General features: G+C 37.9%; 1 protein-coding gene and 1 long non-coding RNA gene across 2 annotated transcripts in view; one reads left to right on the forward strand and one right to left on the reverse strand.

Annotated features, from left to right (window-relative positions):
* The window catches only part of LOC306800726, a 599,049-nt gene that overhangs the window by 140,105 nt on the left and 444,613 nt on the right, over positions 1-14,331 (forward strand). The window lies entirely within an intron of this gene.
* The window catches only part of GALNT4 (polypeptide N-acetylgalactosaminyltransferase 4), a 372,781-nt gene that overhangs the window by 45,186 nt on the left and 313,264 nt on the right, over positions 1-14,331 (reverse strand). The gene's annotated exons all lie outside the window — the stretch shown is intronic.

Here is a 14,331-nt window from a genome sequence, read left to right on the forward strand (position 1 = left end):
TCTTGGCAGTGTGTGATCCTAGAGCTCTACAGCTGTATACTGCAGCTAGTGACAAATAGACAGCTTTGAGCTGCCAGCTTCAACTCTCTAATACATTTACTTTCTCAACACATTTCTTTTCTGTGTAAGATGAAATATTAAGTACAATCCTTAAAGACAAAAAATCACAAATATGGAAAGCAGAGGTTTTCTTTAGCATTTGGAATAAAATTTTTCAGTGGAAAAAAAAAAAAGCTTTGTAAAAGAAATAAAGTAAGATTATCTGAGCTTTTAAATATTTCTGAGTTACCTGTAGCTGTAGAAAATGTAGATAAAGTAGTTTGTCACTCTCTACACCCTGCAGCAATACAGAACTGTAGAGGTGTGAGGCTCTCCTGAGTTCTCATCTGTAATAATGGATGAAGTATTCTGTTAATACTGTCTTTAAAAAACTTTATTATTTTTGAACACCTATAGAGAAGGTTTATTTTGGAGAAATAAAGACATGGAGGTGCTGGAGCAAGTCCAGAGAAGGGCAGAGATGTTGATGAAGGTCTGGAGCATTTTAGTGATCTGGGGATGTTCAGCCTGGGGAAAAGGAGGCTCAGAGGGGATCCTATCAATCTCTGTAACTCCCTGAATGGAGGATATAGCCAGGGGAATGTTGACCTTTTCTCCCAAGTAGCAAGTGACAGAGCAAGAGTAAACATCCTTAAGCTGTGCCAGGGGAGGGTTAGATTCAATATGAGAAATATTTCTGCACCAAAGGGGTTGTCAAGTACTGGAGAAGGCTGTTTGGGAAAGTGATTGAGTCAGCATTTCTGAAAGTGCTCAGAAGAAGTGTGGATATGACACAAGGTCATGGTTAAGGGGTGAACATAGTGATGCTGGAGCAATGGATGGGCTTGATGATCTTAGAGTTCTTTTCTGACCTAGATGCTTCTATGATTCTACGAAGGTGATGTAATGTTGTGCTGGTAAGAAAGAATAGGTGACAAGAGCTGGAAAAATGTCATGTCTTGTTGTTCTGCCAGAAGGGTAATAATCTTAACTTTCTGTTGAATATTGGTGCATGAAATTCTTTATCTGTTTTTTACTAATAGCCAGTATGTCTCTATAGAGTGCTATGTAATGCCTCTCTACAATGAGAAGCATTTCCCTCTCAAGCATTGTCACTGATGTCCTTTATAATCTTCTGTTTGTTCTTTCAACAATAGAACCACTTGATGTGATTTTATGTGAGATTTAGTGAGTGATACAAAGAGTTCTCCCTAGCCTGCACAAGGTAGTGGCACATCTCTTGGTTGCTGTAAGGATCAGTGTGTGCTCTAAGTTCGTATGTCATATGTTGCTATGCAGTAAATCAGGATAAATACCTAATCACTTAGTAAAGGTAAGCTAGAAATTAAATAAATTGTGTTGGAAGGAGCTGGGAATGTCTCAAACTTTTCATTTACAAGACAGTAATGCCAGCAAGTGGTCTTTCAAAACTTGTATGAATGTGTCCATACTTCATATTAAGAGAGACTGTTCCTTTGCTGGTGCTGTGACATAAACTGGATCCTCGGCTGTCTAAACCCCTTCTCTTTGTGCTTTCTGTTTGTCTGGGGGAGACATGGCATGTGGAGGCTTTGGATGCTTCAGACATGTTCAGGTATCCTCAAATAGTCCTGCCTATTTCAATACTTTGAGAGGAGGAAGGATGCCAGAAACTGAAGAAAAGTGCTGGAAACTGCTTCTATGTCTGATCCAGAGTAAAATATTGTGGGCAGATTTAGTAATAGGTCTCACATCTGTTCATTTTTAAAAAGCCTTCAATAATCATTGGTCAAAGTACAGGATTAAAAAGGACTGCACTTAATTCTAAATCATAATTGCCAGTTCTCTTGGATTAAGGGAGTAATGAAAACACTGGAAAATTAAACTAAATGGGTTGCAGCAAAATGTATCCATCGTGTTGAAAAGTTCCTTTAGCCAAATTAAATTTTGATTCCAAACAATTTAGGCCTGATATTGATTTTCTTGTAAACTATTGCAAAATGCTGTCATAGTCTTTTTTTTTTCCCCATTTGCTTTTTAAGAGAAATCTAATGTTACAGCAAGATAGTGTTATATATCCTAGTCACTGTATATGTGTCCATGTGTTTATTTCTAATTGCTATTTCTGTGAATGCTACAATAATAAATTAGATCTTTGGCCAGCTATTCCAACAATTTCATGTTACTCAGTGGAAATATTCTTTATTTATATACATAGTCACATGATCAGAATTTGACCTTCTGTTTAGAATTGTGTTATGCTGTATGAACAATAACAATATAATGAACTTCTGCCATTTCAGTGGCTGCTGTGACATTAACAAATGATCCTGGAACACAGCAAAGATTCCTCAGCAAGATAAGATACGATAAATTTAGCTACCAGAGCACTGCTAGTGATGATGCTGAGATTTGATTTTTAAACAGAATAGATGTGTTAATCCAATCTTCATTGAATGTATAAAGGAAGAATTCATGGCAATTAGGAAGAGACAAATTGCAGCATTCAGTTCTGGAATTCTGGGCCCACATGAGCATGCAAAAACCACTTTAAGTCTTTCAGTTTCTTATTTGGTAGAAAAGGAATTATATACAAGGGGAACTAGCATATGGAAGGAGGCTCCACTCTGTCTCCAGACATACAGAACATCTACAGGATGTGTGGAAGCAAGTTTATAATAATTATACAGGGAGCTGAAAGCAGCCTGGTTGCCTACTATGTTCCATTTTCATTTTACATTTTGCTACTATTTGTGTTAAATGTTCTAATATCTCCTCTAGGAATGCTGCAAATCAACAATTAAGCCTAGAAAAATGGGTTTTCCTTTGTCTCATGAAACTCTCTTTGAGTTTGTCTAAATTAGAAGCTGCAAAAAATGCAGATTATTTTCTGGGACTGATATTCCCAAGGGAAACCTTAGCAATATGGTAAAATGCTAGCTGAACATCAACAGCCTGGAAATGAACCTGTTCTGCTCTGTAGAGGTACATGCAGAACTGCCCTAAAATTTTCAGAGCCTTGATATTGGAGGTGGAAGGTGAAGGCAAAAGATGGGTTTATTGTCTCTGCTTTCCAGCCTCAACAAAATACAAGATTCTAATTATGGGACAGAAAAGGAAACAGGATGGACTTGGCTTTCAGGAATGGTAGTGGTAATGGTGGCTCATTTTCTGATGTGCAGTAGAAGCCAGCCTTGGCTGCTAGCTATTCAAATTAGACTGGCAGCTCAAGCTCAGGTCTGCTTGTAAGCTGGAGGATTGAGTTTAGGGGTTTTCCCTGGTCATGCAGCTTAATTTGCAAACCAGAAGATTCTTCACTCTCTCCTTTGAAAGATAGAAAATTCCCTACAGAAAGTGTGACCATTAGATTGTATTGTATCAAAGTTCCAAATTTAATAGATGGTATATATACTGTGTCTGTTGAAACCACACTTGTGTGTCTTTGATGAATTAATTGTGCTGAATGTCTAATTATATGTCCATCTACTGCTTCTCCTTTTCATTTACCATGTGGGACAGATGCATAAAGAGATAAAATGTCCTGACTAACAAATGCAAAACTAAATATTGATTTGGCATTTCCTCAGATTCTTAGTCCTTTTGCATTCTAAAAATATTTTAATAAAAGCAGGATAGCTTTGGGTTTAGTATTTCACAGACTGGAAAATGCATGCCAGAACAGCTGTAATCTCTGCATATGGTTTAAAGAGATAACTCAAGCTTTGTGATCTGTAAGTTCTTTATGTACTGACTTTGTGTTAGTGCTTCTTGAGGGAGCAGACACAACAAAGATGCTTCACTTAGAACAAAGTTGCCCTCCCTGTGTATATATATGTATATATAACATTTTGATACAGTCTCAGAGTATGTATCACTTGCTCCAAAAAAAATCTTAAAGTGTATTAATTATTACATAGTTATATTAGTGATTTTGAATAGAGTTAAAACAGAGAAGAATAGGAAAATTGTCACCTTAGAACAAGTGTCCCCAGGAATCAAAGCTAAATGACATAATTTCACAAATTTTTACAGAGGAAGAATTTTTACCACACCAGATGTCAAAGAGCAGAATAGAGAGCTTGTGTTGATATTCTTATTTTTGGGGTTGAATCTTATACTTTGATCCTGGTGTAGAAATTCTTTGAACTTTTGAAATGAAAAATACTAAAAACTGACTATTTAAAGAATTCTATTGAGGGCTCATATTCATGTGGCCTAAATCCCAGTACTGAGCTCATGCCTGTACTAGGAAAGTGTCCTTATATGTGGAGTGTACAGCAGCTTAATGTTTGGCCTTGTTTGCTCTTATATTTGGGAGTAGAAATCTCCCAAACAGCCAGGAAGGAAGGATGAGTATTTGTCCCTATACTTTTCAACACTCATTCATTGTGAGTAAACCTTATGTAACTACTCTATTACAGCTCAACCTCTGTTAACAGTAATCATATAAGTTGGTTGTATTAGATCCTTGAATTGTGATTATCTGTTATAAAAATATAAAAACTTACTGTAGCCTAGCTATTATCTACATGCACTGAAGTGGGAAAAAAGCAGTGAAAGAAAACATTGGTTTTGACCTAAGCCCATGATATCAGTCTGTCTGAGAAAGATCATGTCTTTTCAGATGCTCAGAAAAATAATTGTCTGAACATACCAATTGCCCATAATTAGGAAATAGTGTTCTCACATGAATATGCTCTTTAAATTCTGCAGTGATTACACCATGGGAGCAGAGAAAAAAAGGCAGATTCAAAAATCCTTTTCCTAGAGCATCAAATGTCTCCTTGTGAGGCACTGGGAAAGTAAATAAAAGCCTGATTTTAATAGCAAAAATTTTTAATAGGGAGCTACTAATTTTATTCATATAGTCTTTCAGGATGCTAGGTGAGATGGAGCTTTGAGAAACTTACTCTAGAGGAAGGTGTCCCTCCCCACAGCATGGGGATGGAACTTTATGATCTTCAAGGTCCTTTCTAGCCCAAACCATTCTAAGATTATATGATTCTGTGATTCTGAGATTCTGTGTTTTATTCATGAGGTATTTTAAGCTTAATAGTACTATTTGACATTGTCATCATTGAAGATTTACTTCCTTGACTTCCATGGAAACAGGATCAGGCCAATAATATTGAATTTGTTTTTTCTTTGATTAGGTATATGACTGATTTGACTACCTTTAGAATCAGGTCCTAAGCATCCTTTGGATCTGCACTAGCAGCATATTTGGAAGAGGAGATCTGGGATGTCACTCTGCTTTTTTTCATCATTGTGGCAAGAATCAGCAAAAAGACACCTAAGAAGTGAATTATAACTTTAAAAAAACCCAAAAACAAAAACCCCAAAAAAAACCCAAAAAAGCAAACCACAAATCTCTTATCTGATATCCCTAAAGAAACACTTAGCAAACATTATGAAGAAAACAGTATAATTAGTGGCATATTCTAAAGTCAGCTTTGGGAAACTCCTGATTTAATTCTTGGAATCTCCAGGCTGCTGACTTGTCTCTTCTGTCCAGGGAACACCAACGGGTCTTGTAAAATATTTTAAGAGAACTTTTGTGTCAGAGGCATATGTGATTCTTCTCTAATGACTAAATCAATGTACTTACTGGAATTAATGGAATCCTCAAGCCATGGCCCTCTTTGTGCCTCAATAGAGAGCTCCTGCATGCACAGCCTGGCTTTCTACTGGAAACCTAAAGAAACAATATACCTGTCGCCACCAGAAATGGGCTTCAGCTGACTGTTTTCATTCTCTTGATTTATGTTTCTTATGAGTTCATTCCCTCTGGCAGAGACTCAAACAGGGAAATCTGTCTCTCCTCTTTCAGGTTATATTTCTTTAAAAAAACATTGTAATGTTTTCCTCCTGGAATGTTACAAAACAGCAGCCAGAATCTCAACCAGTGTAAATTGTCCTGCTGTGTTGACTATGATAAACTTTGCTAGTTTACATTCACTGATGATCTGGCCTATGTTTTTTAACTTTCAAAATGCAGAGAGCTTTGTCAGGGACCAAAAAAGCTGTGCTTGACCTTTAAAATTACACACAAGCGAAACAAGAGAAATGCATGTGTTTGTTCTTAATCCCTTACTGCTTTAAAATTTAAACAAGGGCTTTAAAAATAGTTAAGGCCAATGTTAAGCACTTTGTTCAGGCTAACAACATTCTCACTATTTTCCCTTTTTTTTTTTTCTCTGAGCCCTTCTCCAATTTCATTTTAGCCAAGGTTAGAGCTGTAAGTCCTGAGCTAACTTTGCACTGGGGAATAGAGAAAATCATATACCAAGAAAGACATTTTGGTGTTTTCCTTGTTACTGTCTAAGTAACAAGTCAATGACAAATTCACAGATAAATAGTAATTTTTTCTAATCATTGTTCTCAACCTGAGGAACGAAACTCCTCAGCAGATATGCTTTCTCTTCCTTAGCTTTTGTTTCATTGAGTCTTCCAGTTACAATTTTTTTCATTAAACCTCTGGCCTTTAGCACCCACCATTCTTCCTTGACATTGGCAATGATGTATGTCAGAAAATTTTTGCTGCCTGCTAATATAAATTCAGTTGCCTGAGAGGGAGATTTGGGGCTTTCACTCCATTACCTTGTACAGCATTTAAATTCTCCTCCTGATTTCCAGGGCAACACTGCTTGGCCAGGATCAGTTGTACCCTAGGTTAATTTTGCTTGTGCCTTGTTTTCACACCAGAGTCATCTCTATGCAGGGGAACTTTTGGAAGTCCAAAAAGCACAGAATTTTATCACACAGTAAGTTAAGGATAACAGACAACACCCTTACAGTAGTTTTAGGGCTAGGAGCCTGAAGCTAAGAGAAGCAGGAGTATAATGGTTGCTATAGTTGGTGATTTTCTAGATATTGTCATCCTTAGACAGGACTGAGTGTCTTTTCTTGTTTTGATAACAGTCAGCCATAATCCTGCTGCTTGCAAGGATGATCCTGCACTCTGATCACTCCATTTTACTCTGTCCTCCTTGTGCTGCTGTAGAGAGGTTGTGCAAATAGTGAGGACCTCCAGCAATGGAAGGAGGAACATGAAGCATGGAAGACCATGTGTTTCCTGGCCACAAGCCCTCTCTCCTTCTCCTCCTCTCCAGATGTCTGCATTGCAGCCACATCAGCCCTTTCAGAAGGGCGTTGTCAGTGGAGTGTGTCCATTTCTCATACGAAGGTAAATTTTGCTGCTCTGAAGATGAAGGTAGAATTTGGTTTCACTCTCACAGAAGAAATTCTAAGCTAATTTTTTTACCAGCGTAAGTTTTATTTTATGTGCAGGTAAATCAGAAGACTTCTGACACTCCCATGTTGGAAGCAGGCTTTATGTGCCTGAATGTGTTGATTCAGTGCAGTTGTGTGGTTTTGAAGCTAACTCTTGGTCATCCCCACTTGATGCACATTGACTTGCCTATAGAGCAGCTTTTGTGCATATGTATTATTCTTTATCTGTGTGAAATTCATCCAGAAGATTTTCTGCAGGAACTTACAGATGTGCTCTGTCCTCCAGTGAGGGTCCAAACAACTGACCAGTCCTTGGGAGTGGCTGTGAATCATGGATAAGATGGGGATGTTCAGTTCAAGGCATCAGACCAGGCCAAGTCTGAAGAAAAAACTCTGAAGCACACATAATGTGGATGTGGGGACACCAGTAGCTTTAGTTTGCCAATGTACTGTTTGCTAAATTACATGTTAATGTACATGTAGGCTTAGATGCCTCAAGAGAGATTTATGGCCTCTTCAGACTTTCTATGGAACTAGCCCAGAGCTAGAAGGAGGCAAACTAAATAGTCTGTGGTAGATGATGTCTATGGGAATAGCTAGAGGCTTATGTTTTATAAAGTTGTTTGGTGGGAATGCATACTTTGTGCCTTCATTTCCTGGGAAGCAAAAAGCACTCCACAAAACAGATGCTCTGTTTTTAGATGCTCTTCTTTCATTCCACGTTGGGAGCTTAAACTTTGATCAGTTCTTGAACTTGCCAGTGAATATAAAAAGCTCTGAGGCATAGACTCCTTGTACCTTTTGAATCCTGTTTATTGGCTGAGCTCAAAGTGATGAAAGTGAAGAAATCCATGTCACAGAATATAAAAGAAAATAAATTCTAAGACAATATTTTATTGACTTCTGCTTGGTTCCTGAATATCTCTGGTGCTTAACTCCTCAATACCTATATGAATAATGCCATTTTTCTATCCCTATCTATGGAATGCTTATATTTATTGTTATACAAATGTACTAGACTTACCCTGTGTTTTGTTTGCCTGGTGCTAACAAGACCAGAAGCCTTTTTTTCCTAAACAAGCTTACACAATTCTGCAATTTACAGTACTGCATATTTTATGTTTGAGTGAGACCTTAGAGGTCATTCTAAAATACCTTACCATTTTTCATTGTGACACAACTTAATAACAAGTTTTGTGTGTATCAAGGAGGTATTCAGAAAATCCTCAACTTCCAAAAAACAAACAGGAATGAAAAACTTCTATACACCCAGGAAATGAGCCACAGGTTTCTGAAACATATTCATGGATATGACTATCAGCCTATAAAATGAGCCTCATAATTAAGAGTACAGCAAGTGAAAACAAAGATTGTTGGATTTTGATTGAGTCATTCCTGTATTGGGCTGAAGTTACTTTGGATGCAATGCTGCTGTATAACTCTTGTGTGGCCCTCCTGTAGAAACCACTTATGTGTGCAGAAGTGTCTCTTTCTGCTGTGATGTGACACACGAATATGATGCAACAGTATGAATATTCTTCAAGATATAGATGCAAATCACATCATCACCCCTCCCACAGTACACCCAACCTATGCTTTCGTCATTCTGAGCACTCCAGATTTCGGCCAGTAAAGGCCCAAAAGGCTCATCAGTGAGTGCAGTGATTTTTGTGATGAACATATTCTAGCTACTCACCAGCCCAAGCTACTTTAAACAGATAATTATTCATGAGAACCTGAGCCAGATTATTTAATTTACTGTGCTTTTTAGGCGTCAAGTCTGACTGGATTCACTTTCTGCACAAAGTGAGACAAATTCTGAAACAGTATAAAAATGACATATGCTTAATATGGCTCAGTTTCTATACAAGTCCTGAATATTTCCCATCCCAACTCATATGCTGCACAGCCAATTTTCTGTAGGATTGAGAGTTAAGGGATACGAACAAGGATCCTCCTCTTTTGGCTTCCATTTAACAGCACCTTTCTTTATCTTTTAGCACCCTACTAACTCCTTTCTGTTCTTACCCAGATCTCTTCACCTGCTACTTCTCATTGACTTAATAACACTTGATTTACCTCATGCACTTCTCCTGCTCCTTTATACTGATTTTTTCTCATGTATTTTGATGTGTTCTGCCTCTTACATGATTTGTTTCTGCTTCAGTTACACCTCATGAAGCAAAAGTCATTCGTGTTCTTTCCTTTGTGCATCAGGTTAATTGTGTTTCATAAGGTTTTTTTCCAAAAGCACTTGCTTCCATAGTTTACTTTTCCTTTTATCTACCTTCCCAGGAGATCAAACCCACACATGCCAGAGTTAGATTTTAGAACACCTGATTTATTGCCCTTGTTTTGTTGCTTTCACTCCATCCCTTCCTTGCTCTTTTTAGAGTTGTACTGCAGTATTTTCTGTTTAATTGCATGCCAATTATTTTACATTTTCATATTCTCAACCATGTTCTTTATCTATTATTCTTCTCTAAGGCAGTAGCCCCCTAATAATTCACTCTATTATCCAGATAAAAAAGTGACTAAGCGTATTTCAATATCTTGCTGCAGAATCTGGGGAACAAAACTTCTTTGAAATTTTCTCTTAAAGTACTCAAATAGGATATTTGAATCTATATTATTTGTGAGGAGTTCAATATTATTTCTTCTTGAGAACATAAAGGTAAAACTCAGAACATGAGTCTTGTTTCTTGAAACTGCAAATATAAGCGACACCTCCAGCTCGCAGAGATGGTGAGCTCCTACTGAGCTTGAGTTTGACCATCAATTTTTAACAGTGTTTCTAATGCATACATATGTGTAAGATGAGAACTGGTACACTAGGTTGGACTAAAGCCCAGATAGCCCAGTAGCATGTTTCGAGTGTGCTGAAACTTAATGCATCATAGAAATACAGAATCATTCAGGTTGAAAGGCACATCAGAAGACCTCTAGTTCACTCTCTGTCTTCTCAGGAGCTTCTTCTTAGGTATTGAAAGGAAGGAAGACTGCTATTAAGTTCATCCTAAGTCTTCTCCTCTCCAGGGGCAACAAATACAGAACTAGAGAGAGCTTTACTTCCCTGGAATACTCTCTGGACTTTCAAGAATTTGTGGCTCAGTGCCTAAATTGCTGTGTCAGGGATGGTGGGTTTTTTTGTGGCTCTTGATTGTTTTGTCTTCTATTAGCTCTTTGAAAATTTCTGGAATAGAAAGAACTTAGCTCAGATACATTATCTTGTTTGTTTTGACCCACACAAGTTTTATTTGAAGATTCCTTTTATCAAAGAAAGATGGTACAGTCTATTCAGTAGCATACTGATGCTTTCTGTTTTCTTCTTAATACTTTTAAACATTGTTTGTTTTTCCTGAGAGTTACTGAGTACTGAACACAGAAATACCTACATGCTTGAACTCATTCCTGTGGGATCCATCATAATTTTTTTCTTCTCTTGTGCAGCACTTCACTGATCTTTGTCTGCCATTTTAACATCCAGTTATTGTCTCATGCTTTCCTTCTACACTTCATTGCTAATGCTTATTTTCACTCTCCTTCAGTAAAACATTAAAATTAAATATTGCACTATCTTCTAAAAGCTTAAGCAGCACAATCTCAGCACACATACATGTAGACCTTCTTCCAAGGATCAACTTGATCACACTGCTTTCTATCTTTATTTTGTCCTTAATTCATGTGTAAGTATTCACTCTTATTCTATGTCCTCACAAAAGCTTTTGATGGAGCACCTCATTCAATGCTTTTTGGAAATTCTGGCAGACTGCAGAAGCTGTGTTGTGGTTTAACCTCATAGGAACCAAGTCCCATGCAGCCACTTGTTTACTGGAAGGGTAAAAGTGAGAAAACACATGGGTTGAGATAAGAACAGTTTAATAATAATAATAATAATAATAACAATAATAATGGAAAATAACAAAGAGAAATAAACAGAGAAGAAAGAGATGGAAGTTAAAACAATTACTCACCACCAAACAACCAATGCTCATTCAGTCTCTGAGCAGCAACTCCCTGGTCAACCTCCCCACAGTTTTTTATGCTGAGTATTCTGCCTATGGTGTGGAATATCCTTCTGGTCAGTGTGGTCCATTGTCTCAGCCATTGGCCTCCCAGGTTTTGAGTACCCCAGGCCTCTTTGCTGCTGGGGCAGTATAAGGAGAAGAAAATGACCTGATGTTTCTCAGCAATAGCTAAAAGATCTCTGAGCTATTGACAACTTTTCCAGCACAAATCCAAATATAAGCCTATACTAGCTACTACGAAGAAAATTAACTCTATCCTAGTGAAAAAACAGCACAAACTACATGTGGCTCATGAACAAGCTTGTTATCTCTTTTATAGAATGCCAGGAGGCTTGTAAGGTAAAGCCTGGCTTTCCAACAGTGCCGTGAGCTCTTCTGCACTACGTTGTATTTGTTCATGTGTCTGCTGATTTGGTTAATTGCTGTATTTACCAGCAATTTCAGAGAACAGCTTGGGTTGGAAGGAGACAATAAGATTATCTAGTTATAGCCCCTCTGCCATGGGCACAGGCAATTTCCACTAGACCAGGTTACTCAGAGAGCCATCCAACCTGGATTGAACACTTCCAGGCATGAGGAATCCACAATTTCTCTGGGCAGCGTGTTCCAGTGCCTCACTACACTCAGTAAGGAATTTCATCCTAATATCTAATCTAAACCTACTCTACTTCATGTTGAAGTTATTCTCCCTTGCCCTCACTACATCCCCATGAAAAAAAGTTTCTCTACCTTTCTTGTAGGCTCCCTTCAGGTATTGTTAGGCTAAAATTAGATCATCTTAGAATCTTTCTCTTTTTCAGGCAGAGCGATCACAATTGTCTTAACCTTTTCTCACAGGAGAGGTGCTCCATTCCTCTGATCATCTTGGTGGCCTCCTCTGGGCTCTCTCCAGCAGGTCCATGTCCTTCCTGTGCTGGGGCCCCAGAGCTGATGCAGCCCTGCAGGTGGGGTCTGACAGAGCAGAGCAGAGGGGCAGAATCCCCTCCCTCCCCTGCTGCCCACACTGCTCTGGGTGCAGCCCAGGGCACGTTTGGTTTGGGCTGTGAGTGCTCATGGCTGGGTCATGTCCAGCCTCTCATCCACCTGCACCCCCAAGTGCTCAGCAGGGCTGTTCTCCATCTGTTCATCCCTCAGCCTGGATTGATAGCAGGGGTTACCCAGGTGCAGCACCTTGCACTCAGCCTTATTAAACCTCATGAGATTCCCATGGACCCACTTCTTGAGCTTGTCCAGGTCCCTCTGGATGGCATCCCATCCTTCAGATGTGTCAACTGCACTAGTCCAATTTGTCCAGTGAAAATGATAAGCTTTCTAATTAGCTCATTGATTCTGTCATGGAACTAATTTTAGAAAATGTTATCACATCTGCTCCTTCCAGTCTGCAGGCACTCAGACATTTCTTATTCAAAGGTTGTACACCACACTTACTGTCTGAACTATTTTATTCTTGAGTTCATTGGTGAATGGCACTTGGTCCTGGCTATTATTTTTACCTATTCTTTTCATAACTAGCACTTAAATTTCAGTTAACTCTTCAACGAGTTTTCAATGAAGAAGTTTTCTGGTCTGAAAGACTTTTCATGTGCATCCATAGTAAACAAAAAAAACCAAAAACAAACAAACAAACAAACAAAAAATTAAGGTTCAATTTTGTTTCCTTTTTTTACTACCCTCTTTTCCCTCAGTACTTCTTTTATCCTTTGAATATCTGCTGGCTCTCTGGACTCTCTGACAGATTTCCTGTGTCTGATATATTTTAAAAAATATTTATTGTTGTTTTTTGCTTTTTTCCCAGTGATCTTCTGTTTTGCCTTACTCTGTTTTTACATTTAACCTGCCAAAGTTTCATCCTCTCTAGTTTCCATATTTGGACACCACTTCAACGTTTTCAAACTTGCCTTCTTGCATTTGATAATCTTCCTTGAACTGTTGTTTAGATCTGCTGGCTTCCTTTAGCTTTTCTCAAATCTTTCATGACAGGAAGTATGCATATCCTTTTTACCTTCAGTGTAGTCTCTAAATTGTGCTGGCAGGGATTTAACTCTTTTAGTCAGCTTTTTATCATCTTTTACCTCTTTAGCATATTTTTAACAGGCTTCCTTATTCTTAGGTAATTCTTTTTGAAGTTAACTGCAATCATTATTATTTTTCTACTTTGTTTTGTTTTGTTTTGTTTTGTTTTGTTTTGTTTTGTTTTGTTTTGTTGTTGCTGCCAATGCTTTAAAGCATATTGTGGTCACTTTCATAGAGTTTTTCCTTGTCAATAAATCATGATGAATATAGTTGATATTAATTGAAATAGAACATGCCTCCAAAGGGTAAAAATACACCAAATTTTTGTCCAGTTTCCCAAGTACAATTATTTCTCCTCTAAGTTTTCCTAGAATTCTTCATTTTGGACTCAAACTTCCCTTTAAGCTCCAGGCTAAAGACAGGCTAAATAATTCTGTGTAGTACAATCTACTGCATCAGCATCTGTTTAAAAGCATAAGTGGAGCATGCAGGCAATTATTTTAAAAATCTTTTAGTATATCTGGTTAGACTCTGTTGCGGAAGCATCCAGCCTATGTCTTGGCACAGTCATATGCTAATAAATGTCAGAATAACAGAATAAAACAGGCTGCTTGGACCCTAGGGATTCACTTAACCTGGAGGAATCTTCATGAGACTCTTTAAAACACAGTTATAGCCCTTTTGTTTCACTGCATTCAATCTCACTAATATAATTTAAATATAATTAACAGCATATATTCAAAGAGTGCATTTATTTCAAATGGATTGATCATATCTACCTTTACCTTCAATTTATGTATCTTCTTTTGTCTTCCATAACAGACTTAAAATAACCTGCTGAATTTGCTCTAGCAAGCACTGTGGTATCCCTCAGAACAGCAAATTTCACAATTGTCTCCAATGAACCAAAAAACAGTTATGTTAGTAGTGCTGGCCACCCCTGACTATTTTTATCAATATGGGATCAGATTCACTGGTCGTTGAACATATGGTACAGAGTACATCAGCTTGTTTTCTTGCTGTTTCTTACAGAATTAAT

The sequence above is a fragment of the Erithacus rubecula genome (assembly GCF_903797595.1).
Source record: "Erithacus rubecula genome assembly, chromosome: 4".
NCBI lineage: Eukaryota > Metazoa > Chordata > Aves > Passeriformes > Muscicapidae > Erithacus > Erithacus rubecula.